Source organism: Coregonus lavaretus (assembly GCF_964263955.1).
Source record: "Coregonus lavaretus genome assembly, chromosome: 8".
Classification (NCBI taxonomy): domain Eukaryota; kingdom Metazoa; phylum Chordata; class Actinopteri; order Salmoniformes; family Salmonidae; genus Coregonus; species Coregonus lavaretus.
The window spans coordinates 28,515,155-28,535,935 of NC_139995.1; the positions used below are offsets into that span (position 1 = coordinate 28,515,155).

The following is a 20,781-nucleotide window of genomic DNA, read 5'->3' on the forward strand; positions in this document are numbered from 1 at the left end:
AGATTCTTCAAATAGCCACCCTTTGCCTTGGTGACAGCTTTGCACACTCTTGGCATTCTCTCAACAAGCTTCATGAGGTAGTCACCAGGAATGCATTTCATTAACAGGTGTGCCTTCTTAAAAGTGAATTTGTGGAATGTCTTTCCTTCTTAATACGTTTGAGCCAATCAGTTGTGTTGTGAAGATAGCCCTATTTGGTAAAAGACCAAGTCCATATTATGGCAAGAACAGCTCAAATAAGCAAAGAGAAACAACAGTCCATCATTACTTTAAGACATGAAGGTCAGTCAATCCGGAAAACTTCAAGAACTTTGAAAGTTTCTTCATCAAGTGCAGTCGCAAAAACCATCAAGCGCTATGATGAAACTGGCTCATGAGGACCGCCACAGGAATGGAAGACCTAGAGTTACCTCTGCTGCAGAGGATAAGTTTATTAGAGTTACCAGCCTCAGAAATTGCAGCTGAAATAAATAATAAGAAGAGACTTGCCTGGGCCAAGAAACACGAGCAATGGACATTAGACCGGTGGAAATGTGTCCTTTGGTCTGGAGTACAAATTTGAGATTTTTGGTTCCAACCGCTGTGTCTTTGTGAGATGTGGTGTGGGTGAACGGATGATCTCTGCATGTGTATTTCCCACCGTAAAGCATGGAGGAGGAGATGTTATGGTGTGGGGGTGCTTTGCTGGTGACACTGGCTGTGAATTATTTAGAATTCAAGGTACACTTAACCAGCATGCCTACCACAGCATTCTGCAGCGATACGCCATCCCATCTGGTTTGGGCTTAGTGGGACTATAATTTGTTTTTCAACAGGACAACACACCTACAGTCTGTGTAAGGGCTATTGAAGAGGAGTGGTGGGGTGCTGCATCAGATGACCTGGCCTCAACAAACCCCCGACCTCAACCAAATTGAGATGGTTTGGGATGAGTCGGACCGCAGAGTGAAGGAAAAGCAGCCAACAAGTGCTCAGAAAATGTGGGAACTCCTTCAAGACTGTTGGAAAAGCATTCCAGGTGAAGCTGGTTGAGAGAATGCCAAGAGTGTGCAAAGCTGTCATCAATGCAAAGGGTGGCTATTTGAAGAATCTTAAATCTCAAATATATTTTGATTTGTTTTACACTTTTTTGGTTACTACATGATTCCATATTTGTTATTTCATAGTTTTGATGTCTTCACTATTATTCTACAATGTACAAAATAGTAAAAATGAAGAAAAACCCTTGAATGAGTAGGTGTTCTAAAACTTTTGACTGGTAGTGTACAGTCGTGGTCAAACGTTTTGAGAATGACACAAGTATTAGTCTTCACAAAGTTCGCTGCTTCAGTGTTATGAGATATTTTTGTCAGATGTTACTATGGTATACTGAAATATAATTACAAATATTCCATAAGTGTCAAAGGCTTTTATTGACAATTACATTAAGGTTATGCAAATAGTCAATATTTGCTGTGTTGACCCTTCTTTTTCAAGACATCTGCAATCCGCACTGGCATGCTGTCAATTAACTTCTGGGCCACATCCTGACTGATGGCAGCCCATTCTTGCATAATCAATGCTTGGAGTTTGTGGGTTTTTGTTTGTCCACCCGCCACTTGAGGTTCGACCACAAGTTCTCAATGGGATTAAGGTCTGGGGAGTTTCCTGGCCATGGACCCAAAATGTTGATGTTTTGTTCCCCGAGCCACTTAGTTATCACTTTTGCCTTATGGCAAGGTGCTCCATCATGCTGGAAAAGGCATTGGTCATCACCAAACTGTTCTTGGATGGTTGGGAGAAGTTGCTCTCGGAGGATGTGTTGGTACCATTCATTATTCATGGCTGTGTTCTTAGGCACAATTGTGAGTGAGCCCACTCCCTTGGCTGAGAAGCAACCCCACACATGAATGGTCACAGGATGCTTTACTGTTGGCATGACACAGGACTGATGGTGGCGCTCACCTTGTCTTCTCCGGACAAGCTTTTTTCCGGATGCCCCAAACAATCGTAAAGGGGATTCATCAGAGAAAATGACTTTACCCCAGTCCTCAGCAGTCCAATCCCTGTACCTTTTGCAGAATATCAGTCTGTCCCTGATGTTTTTCCTGGAGAGAAGTGGCTTCTTTGCTGCCCTTCTTGACACCAGGCCATCCTCCAAAAGTCTTCACCTCACTATGCGTGCAGATGCACTCACAGCTGCCTGCTGCCATTCCTGAGCAAGCTCTGCACTGGTGGTGCCCCGATCCCGCAGCTGAATCAACTTTAGGAAACGGTCCTGGCGCTTGCTGGACTTTCCTGGGCACCCTGACGCCTTCTTCACAACAATTGAACCTCTCTCCTTTAAGTTCTTGATGATCCGATAAATGGTTGATTTATGTGCAATCTTACTAGCAGCAATATCCTTGCCTGTGAAGCCCTTTTTGTGCAAAGCAATGATGACGGCATGTGTTTCCTTGCAGGTAACCATGGTTAGCAGAGGAAGAACAATGATTTCAAGCACCACCCTCCTTTTAAAGCTTCCAGTCTGTTATTCTAACTCAATCAGCATGACAGAGTGATCTCTAGCCTTGTCCTCGTCATCACTCTCACCTGTGTTAACGAGAGAATCACTGACATGATGGCAGCTGGTCCTTTTGTGGCAGGGCTGAAATGCAGTGGATTTTTTGGGGGGGATTAAGTTCATTTTCATGGAAAGTGGGACTTTGCAATTAATTGCAATTCATCTGATCACTCTTCATGACATTCTGGAGTATATGCAAATTGCCATCATCAAAACTGAGGCAGCAGACTTTGTGAACATTAGTATTTGTGTCATTCTCAAAACTTTTGACCACGACTGTATATGTACATCTTTTTAAAATAGATGTTCCTTTATTATTTTCCACTAACCCTACCACCCCTCCCCTAATTGGAGTAAACTAATGAACAACAACACTTAGGCTTCTACTTCCAGCTTATACATACCATATACATTTAACGGAAACAATCTATTTGACAATAGTTATCTTTTGTGTGTTTTTACTCCTATCCTTCCGCTACCCTCATCCCCTCCCATCTATTTCTGAAGACCATCCAGTTTGATTTCTATTTGTCACCCAGTAGTGCTATCTGCAAAGTTAACTCAAGGTAAATGTTGCAATTCTTCAGCCATTCCTGGACCTGCGACCAAAAACAAGCTATATATGGACAGTAACAAAACAAATGATCTAATGATTCTGTCAATTTGCAGCAAAATATTTCCACCAACATTAGCAGGACTTTTACTTCAGTTTTTTACATTTTAGTCATTTAGCAGACGCTCTTATCCAGAGCGACTTACAGTTAGTGAGTGCATACATTTTCATACTAGACCCCAAGCTACATGCTCTACCAACTGAGCTACACGGGGCCACGTATAGACGCTATCACCACCACTGCAAATCCCACAGCACAGCATGCCCTAGTCCCAGTCATTTTACTCTGCCACTTTCTTTCTCTTTCTCGCTACCTCTCTCTTCTCTCACTATTTCTCTCTCTATCAGTATTTCTGTCTCTCTCTGTCTTTCTATCCTTCTCTCTCTTTTTCTCTTTCTCTGTTCATACTGACTCAAAGGGTTCCTCCATGCCACACACTAATCTGAAATGAAATCTCTCTAAGAGCACAGAGTATTTTTCTCTGTGGTTTCTTTCCTCTATTATGGAACGTATGTGTTTCTGCATGCTGTGGGAGCTTTGATGGGACTGAGCAGGATTGTGTTAGGGGTGGTCTTTGGGTGACATTGGTACTAAATCTGAATACACTGTTGTTTTTATGGTAACTTACTGGCAGCCAGTTACCTGCATGTTAAAAAAAGGTATAGTATGTTACAGAGCATATGAGCGGAGTGGAGCGGGAGCGAGCGTGGAGCGTGACCGGACGGATTTTGAACAGAGCGCAGAGCGGCATTTTTAAAAGGACGGAGCGTCGCCCTATGTCCCGCTCCAATTTCGCTCGCTCACACCACGAGTCTGAAGCATGCTCAAGCCTGACCCAGAATCCATCTGTTTAATTTAATTTGTGTCGTCCATGAATTTGTATTTTATAGAGCGAGAGGAGCAGCAGCAGCAACAAGAGAAAAGGGTTGAGGAATTCAAACGTTTATTCACTGCACGTAAAGGCCCAACCATAACAAGGGAGAGAAAAAGAGAGCTGGATGTAGCATTTTTTGAAATGATTTTCATGGACTATGAACCGCTGAGTAAAGGAGAACGCGAAGGGATGCAACACTTCGCCAGCGCAGCTCAACCGGGCTACACCCCCCCAAGAAACTATGATAAATTAGTACTTTACTTTGTCAAATTTACATCTGAGATGCCCCATTCACATGCTTCAGCTGGCGATCAAAAACGCCGTTAACAAGCACGACAACATTAATAGGCTGTTAGTGAAAGTCGGGCACCTGGTGAAAAGTGTACGCAAGAGCACAGAGGAAACCGACCAATTAGGTGTCCGCCCCACAAATGCCTGCGCCATTCGATGGAGCAGCCAGCTGCGGATGATTCAGTCGTTCATCCGGTTGTTCCAAAAATACCCGTTATGGTAAAACAAACTCAAGTCTAATGCTGCTAACATCACCCTGAATCAAGTACGGCAGCTGACGCACCTTGTCAGTGTGCTGACACCACTAGCAGACCTCACAGACAAAATTCAGAAGGAGCTGGGGAACCTGGGGATGATCCTCCCTACTGTCACAGAAATCAAATCCCTGCTCACCGATTACACTCACGCTGCACTTCCAATGGGCATCGCTGCTTTTGCAGAAACATTGGCAAACAACGTGTCAATTCGCTATGGAATATACTATACTGATTAACATCTCATTTTAGCGTCAGTGTTAGATCCCCGTTTCAAGACAGAATGGATAATCCGAGATGAGTCTGTATGCAACAAATTCGGGGAGATAAAGTAAGGCTGTGGTTTAAGCTAAAAGTGAAATACATGCAGATTTTGTTCCTTTTTTGGAGTGAGCGGGGGGCGATTTGAGTGGAGCGCGATGCAAACTGCGTTGAGCGCTGAGCGATAATGAGCGGACTGGCCTGATGTGGCTTTGAGCGGGGGGAGCGGAGGGGTGAACAGCTCCGTGAGCGAGGAGCTGAGACTCTCACCGCTCCACTCCGCTCATATGCTCTGGTATGTTACCGTAAATTCCAAAGAAACTTTAGTTTAACAGTACATTACTGTAAACTTTCTTTGGAATTTGTTTATTTCGAATTTATGGTAACATACTACATATACCTTTTTTATAGTAACTTACAGGTAACTAACTGGCTGCCAATAAATTACCTTAAAAACAACAGGATTATTTTACAGTGTACTCCTGCCTCATCCACAACGAGGGTAGCTCAGTTGGTAGAGCATGGCATTTGCAATGCCAGGGTTGTGGGTTTGATTCCCACGGGGGGCCGGTATGAAAAATGTAATGTAAATGTAAAAATGTATGCACTCACTAACTGTAAGTCGCTCTGGATAAGAGCGTCTGCTAAATGACTAAAATGTAATTGATGTTATAGACAGCCTGAAATTGTTGTGTGATACTTATTCACTCTCTTTCTGACAGTGTATGTAGGTGCTCAATGTCCTTCTGACAATCTGTTGTTATTCACTCCCGCTTTCTGTTAACCTGTGTAGACATTCTCTTTGTCCATGGCACTCTATTCAGTTCCTGTAATCATTATCTCTCACTCTGTGTAGGTATTCACTCTCTCTGACTGTGTAGATGATCAGTTTCTTTATGGTAGGCTAGGTACTCACTCTTTCTGACAATCTGTGTAGGTATTCTCTCTCTCTCTCTCTCTATTATCCTTCTTGGTGCATACTGTGTATCTCTACCAGTACTGGTGGTCTGTTAGGCAGAGGATGGATAGTGTTTCTCAGTATTAGATCTCATCAGGGCTTTGTATTGCGTTTGTTACTGCTCATCTCTTTTTCTCAGTCACTTAGACAACACAAGCCCAGCTCTTTGTGCTTAAAGGGATTCTTTCACTTCAATGGAAATGTTAAATGACTTGGAAATGGAATAAATAGGTAACACTTTACTTGACACCCAGTGTCATAACACATTGTGACAGGGTCATAACCTGTCATAATATGGTCATAACACTGTCATGACCCATTTATTTACATCTCTTATGCATATATTGTTTTTTATGGATGGTTATCAGTGTCAAAACCCACATTTATTCAAATTAGTGTTTTCCCTGCCAAGAAGTTTCCTTTCGTTTAAAAGTTCGTTTCTTAAATCCTTTGTTGTTGTAATGAAGTCTTTACAGTCATGTTTTTTTCATCATATTTTAAATAACTTGTCGAAAATTCACTTTATGAGAGTGTCATGAAGCATTATGACCATCCTGTGTCACTTTACTTGGACTAAGAAAATACACTTGATGACACTGTTTAAGAAGCATTTTGACCATCACAATCATACAGTGGCTTGCGAAAGTATTCACCCCCCTTGGCATTTTTCCTATTTCGTTGCCTTACAACCTAGACATAAAATTGATTTTTGGGGGAGTTGTATCATTTGATTTACACAACATGCCTACTACTTTGAAGATGCAAAATATTTTTGGGGGTGAAACAAACAAGAAATAAGACAAAAAAACTGAAAACTTGAGCGTGCATAACTATTCACCCCCCCCCAAAGTCTATACTTTGCAGAGCCACCTTTTACAGCAATTACAGCTGCAAGTCTCTTGGGGTATGTCTCTATAATCTTGGCACATCTAGCCACTGGGATTTTTGCCCATTCTTCAAGGCAAAACTGCTCCAGCTCCTTCAAATTGGATTGGTTCTGCTGGTGTACAGCAATCTTTAAGTCATACCACAGATTCTCAATTAGATTGAGGTCTGAGCTTTGACTAGGCCATTCCAAGACATTTAAATGTTTCCCCTTAAACCACCCGAGTGTTGCTTTAGCAGTATGCTTAGGGTCATTGTCCTGCTGGAAGGTGAACCTCCGTCCCAGTCTTAAATCTCTGGAAGACTGAAACAGGTTTCCCTCAAGAATTTCTCTGTATTTAGCGCCATCCATCATTACTTCAATTCTGACCAGTTTCCCAGTCCCGGCCGATGAAAAACATCCCCACAGCATGATGCTGCCACCACCATGCTTCACTGTGGGGATGGTGTTTTTTTCGGGGTGATGAGAGGTGTTGGGTTTGCGCCAGACATAGCGTTTCCTTGATGGCCAAAAAGCTCAATTTTAGTCTCATCTGACCAGAGTACCTTCTTCCATATGTTTGGGGAGTCTCCCACATGCCTTTTGCCGAACACCAAACGTGTTTGCTTATTTTTTTCTTTAAGCAGTGGCTTTTTTCTGGCCACTCTTCCGTAAAGCCCAGCTCTGTGGAGTGTACGGCTTAAAGTGGTGCTATGGACAGATTCTCCAATCTCCACTGTGGAGCTTTGCAGCTCCTTCAGGGTTATCTTTGGTCTCTTTGTTGCCTCTCTGATTAATGCCCTCCTTGCCTGGTCCGTGAGTTTTGGTGGGCGGCCCTCCCTTGGCAGGTTTGTTGTGGTGCCATATTCTTTCCATTTTTTAATAATGGATTTAATGGTGCTCCGTGGGATGTTCAAAGTTTCAGATATTTATTTATAACCCAACCCTGATCTGTACTTCTCCACAACTTTGTCCCTGACCTGTTTGGAGAGCTTCTTGGTCTTCATGGTGCCGCTTGCTTGGTGGTGCCCCTTAGTGGTGTTGCAGACTCTGGGCCCTTTCAGAACAGGTGTATACAGTGGGGGAAAAAAGTATTTAGTCAGCCACCAATTGTGCAAGTTCTCCCACTTAAAAAGATGAGAGAGGCCTGTAATTTTCATCATAGGTACACGTCAACTATGACAGACAAAATGAGGAAAGAAAATTCAGAAAATCACATTGTAGGATTTTTAATGAATTTATTTGCAAATTATGGTGGAAAATAAGTATTTGGTCAATAACAAAAGTTTCTCAATACTTTGTTATATAACCTTTGTTGGCAATGACACAGGTCAAACGTTTTCTGTAAGTCTTCACAAGGTTTTCACACACTGTTGCTGGTATTTTGGACCATTCCTCCATGCAGATCTCCTCTAGAGCAGTGATGTTTTGGGGCTGTCGCTGGGCAACACGGACTTTCAACTCCCTCCAAAGATTTTCTATGGGGTTGAGATCTGGAGACAGGCTAGGCCACTCCAGGACCTTGAAATGCTTCTTACGAAGCCACTCCTTCGTTGCCTGGGCGGTGTGTTTGGGATCATTGTCATGCTGAAAGACCCAGCCACGTTTCATCTTCAATGCCCTTGCTGATGGAAGGAGGTTTTCACTCAAAATCTCACGATACATGGCCCCATTCATTCTTTCCTTTACACGGATCAGTCGTCCTGGTCCCTTTGCAGAAAAACAGCCCCAAAGCATGATGTTTCCACCCCCATGCTTCACAGTAGGTATGGTGTTCTTTGGATGCAACTCAGCATTCTTTGTCCTCCAAACACGACGAGTTGAGTTTTTACCAAAAAGTTCTATTTTGGTTTCATCTGACCATATGACATTCTCCCAATCCTCTTCTGGATCATCCAAATGCACTCTAGCAAACTTCAGACGGGCCTGGACATGTACTGGCTTAAGCAGGGGGACACGTCTGGCACTGCAGGATTTGAGTCCCTGGCGGCGTAGTGTGTTACTGATGGTAGGCTTTGTTACTTTGGTCCCAGCTCTCTGCAGGTCATTCACTAGGTCCCCCCGTGTGGTTCTGGGATTTTTGCTCACCGTTCTTGTGATCATTTTGACACCACGGGGTGAGATCTTGCGTGGAGCCCCAGATCGAGGGAGATTATCAGTGGTCTTGTATGTCTTCCATTTCCTAATAATTGCTCCCACAGTTGATTTCTTCAAACCAAGCTGCTTACCTATTGCAGATTCAGTCTTCCCAGCCTGGTGCAGGTCTACAATTTTGTTTCTGGTGTCCTTTGACAGCTCTTTGGTCTTGGCCATAGTGGAGTTTGGAGTGTGACTGTTTGAGGTTGTGGACAGGTGTCTTTTATACTGATAACAAATTCAAACAGGTGCCATTAATACAGGTAACGAGTGGAGGACAGAGGAGCCTCTTAAAGAAGAAGTTACAGGTCTGTGAGAGCCAGAAATCTTGCTTGTTTGTAGGTGACCAAATACTTATTTTCCACCATAATTTGCAAAAATATTCATTAAAAATCCTACAATGTGATTTTCTGGATTTTTTAAAATCAATTTGTCTGTCATAGTTGACATGTACCTATGATGAAAATTACAGGCCTCTCTCATCTTTTTAAGTGGGAGAACTTGCACAATTGGTGGCTGACTAAATACTTTTTTCCCCCACTGTATATACTGAGATCATGTGACAGATCATGTGACACTTAGATTGCACACAGGTGGACTTTATTGAACTAATTATGTGACTTCTGAAGGTAATTGGTTGCACCAGATCTTATTTAGGGGCTTCATAGCAAAGGGGGTGAATACATATGCACGCACCACTTTTCCGTTATTAATTTTTTTAAATTTTTTGCAACAAGTTATTTTTTTCATTTCACTTCACCAATTTGGACTATTTTGTGCATGTCCATTACAGGTTGTAATGCAACAAAATAGGAAATACTTTTGCAAGGCACTGTATAAGCCAGATAGGTCTTTATATCAGTCATCAGTCAAAAAGGGTGTCTTGCTCCTGAAATCTGCTCATGCATTCATCCCAGTCATCAGCAACAAAGCATTGGGGCAGGTGAATGTCTGACATCAATGTATGCGCAATTACAATGAAATGTAATATGGTGCATAAAAAAAATATACAGTACCAGTCAAAAGTTTGGACACACATACCCATTCAAGGGTTTTTCTTTATTTTTTACTATTTTCTACGTTGTAGAATAATAGTGAAGACATCAAAACTATGAAATAACACATATGGAATCATGTAGTAACCAAAAAAGTGTTAAACAAATCTAAATATATTTTATATTTTAGATTCTTCAAAGTAGCCACCCTTTGCCTTGATGACAGCTTTGCACACTCTTGCAGTATGTCAATATCAACAGACCTCATTTAGTGACCTGACAGTTACTGCCACCACTCTGTGTGCAGAGAGACAGTGTGTGTGTGTGTGTGTGTGTGTGTGTGTGTGTGTGTGTGTGCATGCGTGTGCGCGTGTGTGAGTGTGAAGGGGACAACTGTGTTGCCTGTGATTGCCACATCTGATGTATCCTGATTGGAGATTGTCTGGGTTGGCAGGCAGGAAACAGATGTGCAATTTACAGCCCAATTAATTCCTCTCTCTCTCTCTCTCTCTCTCTCTCTCTCTCTCTCTCTCTCTCTCTCACACACACACACACAGCCACATATCTCTGTGGACGTTTATACACTGCTCAAAAAAATAAAGGGAACACTAAAATAACACATCCTAGATCTGAATGAATGAAATAATCTTATTAAATACTTTTTTCTTTACATAGTTGAATGTGCTGTCAACAAAATCACACAAAAATTATCAATGGAAATCAAATGTATCAACCCATGGAGGTCTGGATTTGGAGTCACCCTCAAAATTAAAGTGGAAAACCACACTACAGGCTGATCCAACTTTGATGTAATGTCCTTAAAACAAGTCAAAATGAGGCTCAGTAGTGTGTGTGGCCTCCACGTGCCTGTATGACCTCCCTACAACGCCTGGGCATGCTCCTGATGAGGTGGCGGATGGTCTCCTGAGGGATCTCCTCCCAGACCTGGACTAAAGCATCCGCCAACTCCTGGACAGTCTGTGGTGCAACGTGGCGTTGGTGGATGGAGCGAGACATGATGTCCCAGATGTGCTCAATTGGATTCAGGTCTGGGGAACGGGTGGTCCATAGCATCAATGCCTTCCTCTTGCAGGAACTGCTGACACACTCCAGCCACATGAGGTCTAGCATTGTCTTGCATTAGGAGGAACCCAGGGCCAACCGCACCAGCATATGGTCTCACAAGGGGCCTGAGGATCTCATCTCGGTACCTAATGGCAGTCAGGCTACCTCTGGCGAGCACATGGAGGGCTGTGCGGCCCCCCAAAGAAATGCCACCCCACACCATGACTGACCCACCGCCAAACCGGTCATGCTCGAGGATGTTGCAGGCAGCAGAACGTTCTCCACGGCGTCTCCAGACTGTCACGTCTGTCACATGTGCTCAGTGTGAACCTGCTTTCATCTGTGAAGAGCACAGGGCGCCAGTGGCGAATTTGCCAATCTTGGTGTCCTCTGGCAAATGCCAAACGTCCTGCACGGTGTTGGGCTGTAAGCACAACCCCCACCTGTGGACGTCGGGCCCTCATACCACCCTCATGGAGTCTGTTTCTGACCGTTTGAGCAGACACATGCACATTTGTGGCCTGCTGGAGGTCATTTTGCAGGGCTCTGGCAGTGCTCCTCCTGCTCCTCCTTGCACAAAGGCAGAGGTAACAGTCCTGCTGCTGGGTTGTTGCCCTCCTACGGCCTCCTCCACGTCTCCTGATGTACTGGCCTGTCCCCTGGTAGCGCCTCCATGCTCTGGACACTACGCTGACAGACACAGCAAACCTTCTTGCCACAGCTCGCATTGATGTGCCATCCTGGATGAGCTGCACTACCTGAGCCACTTGTGTGGGTTGTAGACTCCGTCTCATGCTACCACTAGAGTGAAAGCACCGCCAGCATTCAAAAGTGACCAAAACATCAGTCAGGAAGCATAGGAACTGAGAAGTGGTCTGTGGTCACCACCTGCAAAACCAGTCCTTTATTGGGGGTGTCTTGCTAATTGCCTATAATTTCCACCTGTTGTCTATTCCATTTGCACAACAGCATGTGAAATGTATTGTCAATCAGTGTTGCTTCCTAAGTGGACAGTTTGATTTCACAGAAGTGTGATTGACTTGGAGTTACATTGTGTTGTTTAAGTGTTCCCTTTATTTTTTTGAGCAGTGTATGTGTTGTCAGGGCGATAGAGTCATCTCATCTCCATGTCACCCAGGCATACAAAGAAACACTCCTTGGATCACTCAGTAGAGCTGACAGCAGCCAGCCAATCACTTTAACCTTTTATCCTATTGTCACAACACATTGAAATGCCATCTCATATACCGTACGGATCATAATCTATTCACATATCACCAGCTCTCAAAGTCTCACAAATGTGCCAAGGAACCGCATCAGGTGTGCCTAATTCATTATGTGAAAACCCCTTTCTACTCATAGTTCCTCTGTAACAGGAATATTACTGGAGAGAAAATGTGAGTTTCCCAAGTAAAGACGAGAGTGTGAAAAAATATGTTGATGGGTCCTACACCGGCTAATTAGAGCAGGGCTTCATGAGTTGAAGGGCAATTTCAATTTAGCAGATGAAGATGAGAGGATGAGGGGTTGACACGGGTGAGACTTCCAAGATCTTAATTACTGCACTGTTTCTCTGTCGTGCTGCCTCAGGGGGATGTGGGGGTGGGGAGGGGTGAGGAGAGGGAGGTAGTGGATCTCTTTGGCAAGCCCAGTATTCTTAGCTGGGGCCAAGTTCAGTTGGCTCCGCCCAAAAGCTCTTCCCAGGTCAACTCTTTCCCTTTCAGTAACCCAGACACTCGCATAATGCATTTTGCTCAGGAGGAACCCACTAAGCCCCAGGGATGGACACACACAGGTACACACACACATACAAACACACACACGCACGCATGCATGCACACACACACACACAGTCACACACACACAGGCATACACACAAGCACACACTCTCTCTCTTTCTCTCTCCCTCTCTCTTTTATTCCCTACACTACACTGCTCATTGAAAATAATCATTTTTGATAACCATTGAGGAATTCTATCAAATAGGGTAAAAGCTGCCTCAGCAACCTCATTGCCAATTACTCTATTTGACCTGAGTTCTACATCAGTAGAATCACTTGAAAGTTGTGGAGTTTTAATACATTTAAATGTGGACTTGGAATAGTACTTTTTGTGTTCATTTGCACTTGGGTGTGTGTGTGAGTCTACTATTCCTGGTCACGGCTGGATGGGGGGGGGGGGGGGGGGGGGTGCACAAGAAACCAGGGTTATGAGTTAATAGGCTATCTAGGTCTTATAAAGGTCATCTATAGAGGTCATCTATAGAGATCATCTATAGAAGTGAAGACTTCTTCCTCAAGGAAAAAGTCTAAGTGTAGCTACTGCTTGTATTCCCTCTAGACAGCTGGGCTAATCACAGCACACTCATAACATTATCAGCATTACAACAACACAGCAATAACACACACACATGACTTATACAGTACTGAAGAGAGAATGATGCACTGCTTCAGATGTACAATGAAACACACTGCTTTTAGAGAGTGAATATTGTTGTGTCAAACACAGACTGGCATACAGCAAGTAATGGAAATCTAGTCACTTAAATTTTCAATTGATATGCCTGTCATATCGAGGTCTGTCTCTAGACACTTCTACACTTGGCAGAATTAATTAAGTCTTTATGCCTGACACATTGAGGGAGGGAGAGTTTGTAACCATACTAAGGGACTAATTAAAGCAGTATGCTGTTGTAAAAGGGGTTATGATAATGTGTTTCAGTGGTTATTACTGGGAGTTGTGAATGTAATCAACCTGTTACTGGAGCAGAACTGCATGACTAACCCTATGATGTTACTTAGCCTGTCTGTTTTCTGGAATTAGACAAAAGGAAACATTCTATCAGAGCAGTTAAGAAACATATCTGACACCAAATGTATTTTGGAAACCTTGGATATTCATACACTACCTTTGATTGCATTGGACCGTCACTTTCCCCCTTCCTGTCTAACTTTATTCTCTTAACCCTCTCCTCCATTTTCTCTCTCTCTTTTCCCCTTATCCTCCTCCCTCTCTCCATATCCTGCAGTGGGATGCTATAAATGAGATGGATGAGTATTTCAGTCCCATCCACACGTACCAGGTGTGTAACGTGATGAGTCCCAGTCAGAACAATTGGTTGAGGACAGGCTGGATCCCTCGTGACGGAGCCAGGAGGATCTACATCGAGGTCAAGTTCACCCTCCGGGACTGTAACAGCATGCCTGGAGTCCTGGGAACCTGCAAGGTATAAGGGATCGGAGAGAGTGGTTGGGAAGGTGGGGTGAGGGAGGACGGGAGGGAGAAAGAGAGATAAAGCTAAGTACGTGTTTTGCTTCAAAGATCAACACAGACTATTGATAACTCTGTCTCTGATCATTTCTTTGTGTGTTATGATGAGCAGGAGACATTTAACCTGTACTACTATGACTCGGACCGAGCTGTAGGCACAGCCATCAGAGAGACCCAGTTCACCAAGATCGATACCATTGCTGCTGATGAGAGCTTCACTGGAGTGGACCTAGGAGTCAGGAGACTCAAACTCAACACAGAGGTATGCTAACTTATTTGAAAATGCCTTGCATGTTTTGAGTGAGCAGTGTTCCAGCGCTGTGCTTGTCCTGCACGAAGGTGTCCATGGTGCTGAAAAGGGTTCCTTTCACAGTGCCACACTTGACTTTGCTCCAATTCCACATTTACTGAAACATTTTGAGATGGATCTTTGTGATGTAATGTCCTTTGTCTCCTCCCAGGTGCGAGGTGTGGGCCCCCTCACTAGACGAGGCTTCTACCTGGCCTTCCAGGACATTGGGGCGTGCATCGCCCTGACCTCAGTCAGGGTGTACTACAAGCGCTGCTCGGGCGTGGGCCGCAACCTGGCGGTGTTCACTGACGTGGTGACGGGCGCTGACTCCTCCTCCCTGGTTGAGGTCAGGGGTCAGTGTGTGGACCACGCCGAAGAGAGAGACACGCCCAAGATGTACTGCAGCGCTGAGGGGGAGTGGCTGGTGCCCATCGGGAGGTGTGTATGCAGTGCGGGGTTCGAGGAGCACAGGGAGTCCTGCGTCGGTGAGTCACTCTCTGAATTAAGGATGTGGTTGCCTCTCTTGTTTTACATTATGTTACTGTCCTGCAGTTCTTTATCTTACTTTACTTTACCTTTGCCCAATCTGTGTGTTTATGGTCAATGTTCAGCCTTGGACATTTTCTGTGTGTTTTGTGTGGTTAAAGTTCATTCAACCCCATAATAACTAGTCCAGCTATGGTTAGGTTGAATAGCTCATAGTCCTGAATCATTTTTAAACTTTTAAGATGATAAGCTGTGGTGAGTCACAAAAGATTTATTTTGTTTATTTTCTCTGATGGACTGACTTAATTTAGGGACCTGTGCATATTTAAGGTTGCCAGGGTTACGGTAATTCAAAACTATTAATCACAGGCGCTGGATAATTAAAAGCTAAAAGCGTTCCGTCAGCTAAATGAGCCAAACGAGGTGAACGAGGCACGGAACACTGGTTCACCTGTCTCGTTTCACACACACATACACCACCGTTCAAAGGTTTGGGGTCACTTAGAAATGTCCTTGTTTTCGAAAAGAAAAGCAATTTTTTTGTCCATTAAATAACATAAAATTGATCAAAAATACAGTGTAGACATTGTTAATGTTGTAAATGGCTATTGTAGCTGGAAACAGCTGATTTTTAATGGAATATCTACATAGGCGTACAGAGGCCCATTATCAGCAACCATCAGTCCTGTGTTCCAATGGCTTGGTTTTCTAATCCACGTTTATCATTTTAAAAGGCTAATTGATCATTAGAAAACCCTTTTGCAATTATGTTAGCACAGCTGAAAACTGTTGTGCTGATTAAAGAAGCAATAAAACTGGCCTTCTTGAGACTAGTTGAGTATCTGGAGCATCAGCAATTGTGGGTTCGATTACAGGCTCAAACTGGCCAGAAACAAATAACTTTCTTCTGAAACTCATCAGTCTATTCTTGTTCTGAGAAATGAAGGCTATTCCATGCGAGAAATTGCCAAGAAACTGAAGATCTCACACAACGATGTGTACTACTCCCTTCACAGAACAGCGCAAACTGGCTTTAACCAGAATAGAAAGAGGAGTGGGAGGCCCCGGTGCACAACTGAGCAAGAGGACAAATACATTAGAGTGTCTAGTTTGAGAAACAGGTGCCTCACAGGTCCTCAACTGACAGCTTCATTAAATAGTACCCGCAAAACACCAGTCTCAACGTCAACAGTGATGAGGCGACTTCGGGATGCTGACCTTCTAGGCAGAGTTGCAAAGAAAAAGCCATATCTCAGACTGACCAATAAAAATAAAAGATTAAGATGGGAAGTCTGAGATACGGCTTTTTCTTTGCAAGTCTGCCTAGAAGGTCTGCATCCCAGAGTCGCCTCTTCACTGTTGACGTTGAGACTGGTGTTTTGCGGGTCTCAACTAGTCTCAATAAGGCTAGTTTTATTGCTTCTTTAATCAGCACAACAGTTTTCAGCTGTGCTTACATAATTGCAAAAGGGTTTTCTAATGATCAATTAGCCTTTTAAAATGATCAACTTGGATTAGCAAGCACAGCGTGCCATTGGAACACAGGACTGATGGTTGCTGATAATGGGCCTCTGTACGCCTATGTAGATATTCCATTAGAAATCAGCCGTTTCCAGCTACAATAGCCATTTACAACATTAACAATGTCTACACTGTATTTCTGATCAATTTGATGTTATTTTAATGGACAAAAAAATTGCTTTTCTTTCGAAAACAAGGACCCCAAACCTTTGAACGGTAGTATACACACACACACACACACACACACGCACACGTCACCGCTCATCTACGTACCTGTTTATCTGTTTACTGCCTGAAGGAAACACACTCTCCTGGGAGCAAGGCATTGACGGCTCCTGGCAAACATACACACGGAGAGATGAAGGTAAATTATGTGTATATGTTTGTGTGTGTTGCGGCGGGGGGAGATACTCACACTTTCCATTAGCACTCAGATCAATATGTATGCAAACACACACAAGCTATGTGGGAGAAAAGAAGTCGACAAGATAGTTTTTTAGTTTTGTTATGTTTTAGATGCTTATCTCAGGAATCTCTCCATTTGTCTATAGTCAAGACATAAACATACAGTATAGCACTATCATCCTAGTGCTTTGTAGTAGCAGTAGTATCTGTAGTAGAGAGCTGACGTGTGCGTGTGTGTGTGTAGAGGACTCGTCTCTCTGTGACCAAACTGGGTCACTGTGCTAATTCACCTCTCTCCAGTCACGCACATCCCAGGACATGAGACGAAACGAGTCGTTGCCACGCAAATAGCCCTGAGCACGAGAGCGAGAAACCGAGAGAGAGAAAGAGAGAGAGAGATGGGTTAAGTGGTTAAGCAGTATGTATGCAAGAGAAAATGATTGACTGTGTGTGTGTGTGGTTAAAAAAAAAGTGGTTCTTCCCTAACAAAGGCTCACTAGAGCTCTGGGTTTCACTGTAAGCATGAGATCATCTATCTGAAGGATTGCATGATGTCGCATTAAAAGTGTCACAGAAAGGAAAGAGGGGAAATAGAAAAGGGTGAAGAGAAAGATAGAGGGAGAAGAAAGAGGAGAATGGGAGAGGAGAGAAGAGACAGATCCCTCTCTTTGATATAGGAGACTGGTCGACAGCTCTCTTGTCACGCTTAAAGTGACATTCAAAATAGAGCATGTCACTACAGTGTGTGTGTGTATGTGTGTGTATGTGTGTGTGTGTGTGTGTGTGTGTGTGTGTGTGTGTGTGTGTGTGTGTGTGTGTGTGTGTGTGTGTGTGTGTGTGTGTGTGTGTGTGTGTAAGCCCACCCCAGGGCTTTTGACTGCCAGAGGAGAATGGAGTAAAATGGCCCATACAGAGAGATAGAGATACGGCGAAAGCGACCGAGGACACACTGATATGGGCACACACACTTAGCCTGATCACATTCACTCAAGTCAACCAGCCTATCTGACCTTGTTACATAGAAAGAGGTGGGTGGAGACACACACACACACACATAGACACACATATATATATATATATATATATATATATATATATATATATATATATATAGAGAGAGAGAGAGAGAGAGAGAGAGAGAGAGAGAGAGAGAGAGAGAGAGAGAGAGAGAGAGAGAGAGAGAGAGAGAGAGATCATTATCCTCCAAACCACCCATCTCAGTGGTTTAGCTCACTGCAATAGTAAACACAATGTCAGAGTGTTTGTGTTTAACGCCGAAAGGTAAGGGCTAAGGTTTGGGATAGGCTTAAAACAAAATCTCAAAAACTACTTTCTATCCAGCGGCAGAGGCCAGAGGCAAATGCTTACGCCCATCCACCATCCCCGTCCACAACGCCCTAGCAAAACCGAAACCTACTTGGCGGTGACAGCGCTCACTGTTGCTCCTAGTGGCCGGTTTCCACGTCATCTCCCGACGTCCTCAGACATGGACGGACGTCTAATACTGACTTATATCACGGGTGACCTGGCTGCAGAAAACGGTGGAATGGTGGAAAAATTGTGGAAAAATAAATGTCTGCAACAATGGTATGATAATTTCAAAGACAAACAAACACATTTTCATATATTTTAAGTGAGTATAATTGGTGAGGTCTAAATACCGTTCCTGCTTTAAATGACGTTCAGCTTATAAAGGCTTTATAAAGCCTTCATTATGCCTTCATAGGCACTACATAAATGTGTTGCAAAGCATCTATAACAGTATGTCATGCTTTATAAAGGGTTCATAAATGTGGCATAACTGTGTGACATAATGTCAAATGTAACATAACCAGGGACGGCTTGTTCAATAGGGCGATATGGGCGACGCACTGCCAAACGGGAAAAGGAAGGGATTTTTTTTCTAATCAATTATATCACGGCAACAGTAGTTATCAGAGTTCACGTCTGATCTGCCAGCCACTAAATGTCCAATCAGGCTAAAGTCGTGCTTCAAATGGCCCCGCCCGTTTTTGGGGCGATTTCAGTCAAGTTGAAAATCGCCCAGAAGTCTCTCATAGCCTGTCATGTAAAATCTATTTTTTTCAAATTTCAAAGCTTTCAATACATTCTCTATGGGTGTCTGTGGGCTTGCACTTACGCGCTTTCGTCATACGTGACGTCACCATGAACGTAACTAAGAAAATGGCGGCTAGCAGCGTCTATGTTGCGACCTGCAGTGTGGCGTTATTTTATGTTTTTAATTTGTAGACTTAGTTTACAAACATTCTGCCAACCATGGATTTCCAGTGGTTGGTTTTGGACTGATCTTGTTGATCGTGTACATACCCGCTACGAACGGACTAAATAATGAAAACGCTGCTGGCAGCGGAATCCCAATACAGCTGGGAGACTTGGCTGGATGACAGAGTCCCGGACAGAGAAGTGGAGCGGGCCGGCTTCACCCTGGTCAGAGCGGACCGCGATCCTGGTAAGAGAGCGACTCTGTACCCCGACATTGAACTGCTTTCTGTGTCATTGCGACGTTACTATCTGCCCCGTGAGTTCCCCCAATTCAATCAATCAATCAATTTTATTTTATATAGCCCTTCTTACATCAGCTAATATCTCGAAGTGCTGTACAGAAACCCAGCCTAAAACCCCAAACAGCTAGTAATGCAGGTGTAGAAGCACGGTGGCTAGGAAAAACTCCCTAGAAAGGCAAAACCTAGGAAGAAACCTAGAGAGGAACCAGGCTATGAGGGGTGGCCAGTCCTCTTCTGGCTGTGCCGGGTGGAGATTATAACAGAACCATGCCAAGATGTTCAAAAATGTTCATAAGTGACAAGCATGGTCAAATAATAATCAGGAATAAATCTCAGTTGGCTTTTCATAGCCGATCATTAGAGTTTAAAACAGCAGGTCTGGGACAGGTAGGGGTTCCATAACCGCAGGCAGAACAGTTTAAACTGGAATAGCAGCAAGGCCAGGCGGACTGGGGATAGCAAGGAGTCACCACGGCCGGTAGTCCCGACGTATGGTCCTAGGGCTCAGGTCTCTCAGTTGGCTTTTCATAGCCGATCATTTAGAGTTGAAAACAGCAGGTCTGGGACAGGTAGGGGTTTCGTAGCCGCAGGCAGAACAGTTGAAACTGGAATAGCAGCAAGGCCAGGCGGACTGGGGGCAGCAGGGTGTCATCATGCCCGGTAGTCCTGACGTATGGTCCTAGGGCTCAGGTTCTCAGAGAGAAAGAGAGAACGAGAGAATTAGAGAGAGCATACTTAAATTCACACAGGACACTGGATAAGACAGGAGAAGTACTCCAGGTATAACCAACTAACCCCAGCCCCCCGACACATAAACTACTGCAGCATAAATACTGGAGGCTGAGACAGGAGCGGTCCGGAGACACTGTGGCCCCATCCGAAGAAACCCCCGGACAGGGCCAAACAGGAAGGATATAACCCCACCCACTCCGCCAAAGCACAGCCCCCGCACCACTAGAGGGATATCCCCAACCACCAACTTACAATCCTGAGACAAGGCCGAGTATAGCCCACAGAGGTCTCCACCACAGCACAAACCAAGGGGGGGGGGGGGCGCCAACCCAGACAGGAAGATCACGTCAGTAACTCAACCCACTCAAGTGACGCACCCCTCCCAGGGACGGCATGAAAGAGCACCAGCAGGCCAGTGACTCAGCCCCTGCAACAGGGTTAGAGGCAGAGAACCCCAGTGGAGAGGGGAACCGGCCTGGCAGAGACAGCAAGGGCTGTTCGTTGCTCCAGCCTTTCCGTTCACCTTCACACTCCTGGGCCAGACTACACTCAATCATATGACCTACTGAAGAGATAAGTCTTCAGTAAAGACTTAAAGGTTGAGACCGAGTCTGCGTCTCTCACATGGGTAGGCAGACTGTTCCATAAAAATGGAGATCTATAGGAGAAAGCCCTGCCTCCCGCTGTTTGCTTAG

At 44.3% G+C, this 20,781-nt stretch overlaps 1 pseudogene across 1 annotated transcript in view; it reads left to right on the plus strand.

Annotated features, from left to right (window-relative positions):
• The window catches only part of LOC311133988 (ephrin type-A receptor 8-like), a 145,142-nt pseudogene that overhangs the window by 75,921 nt on the left and 48,440 nt on the right, over nt 1–20,781 (plus strand). Inside the window, exons 3-5 of the transcript XR_014615377.1 lie at nt 13,884–14,081; nt 14,238–14,387; nt 14,587–14,902. The product of XR_014615377.1 is annotated as an ephrin type-A receptor 8-like (transcript). The remainder of the gene's footprint in view (nt 1–13,883; nt 14,082–14,237; nt 14,388–14,586; nt 14,903–20,781) is intronic.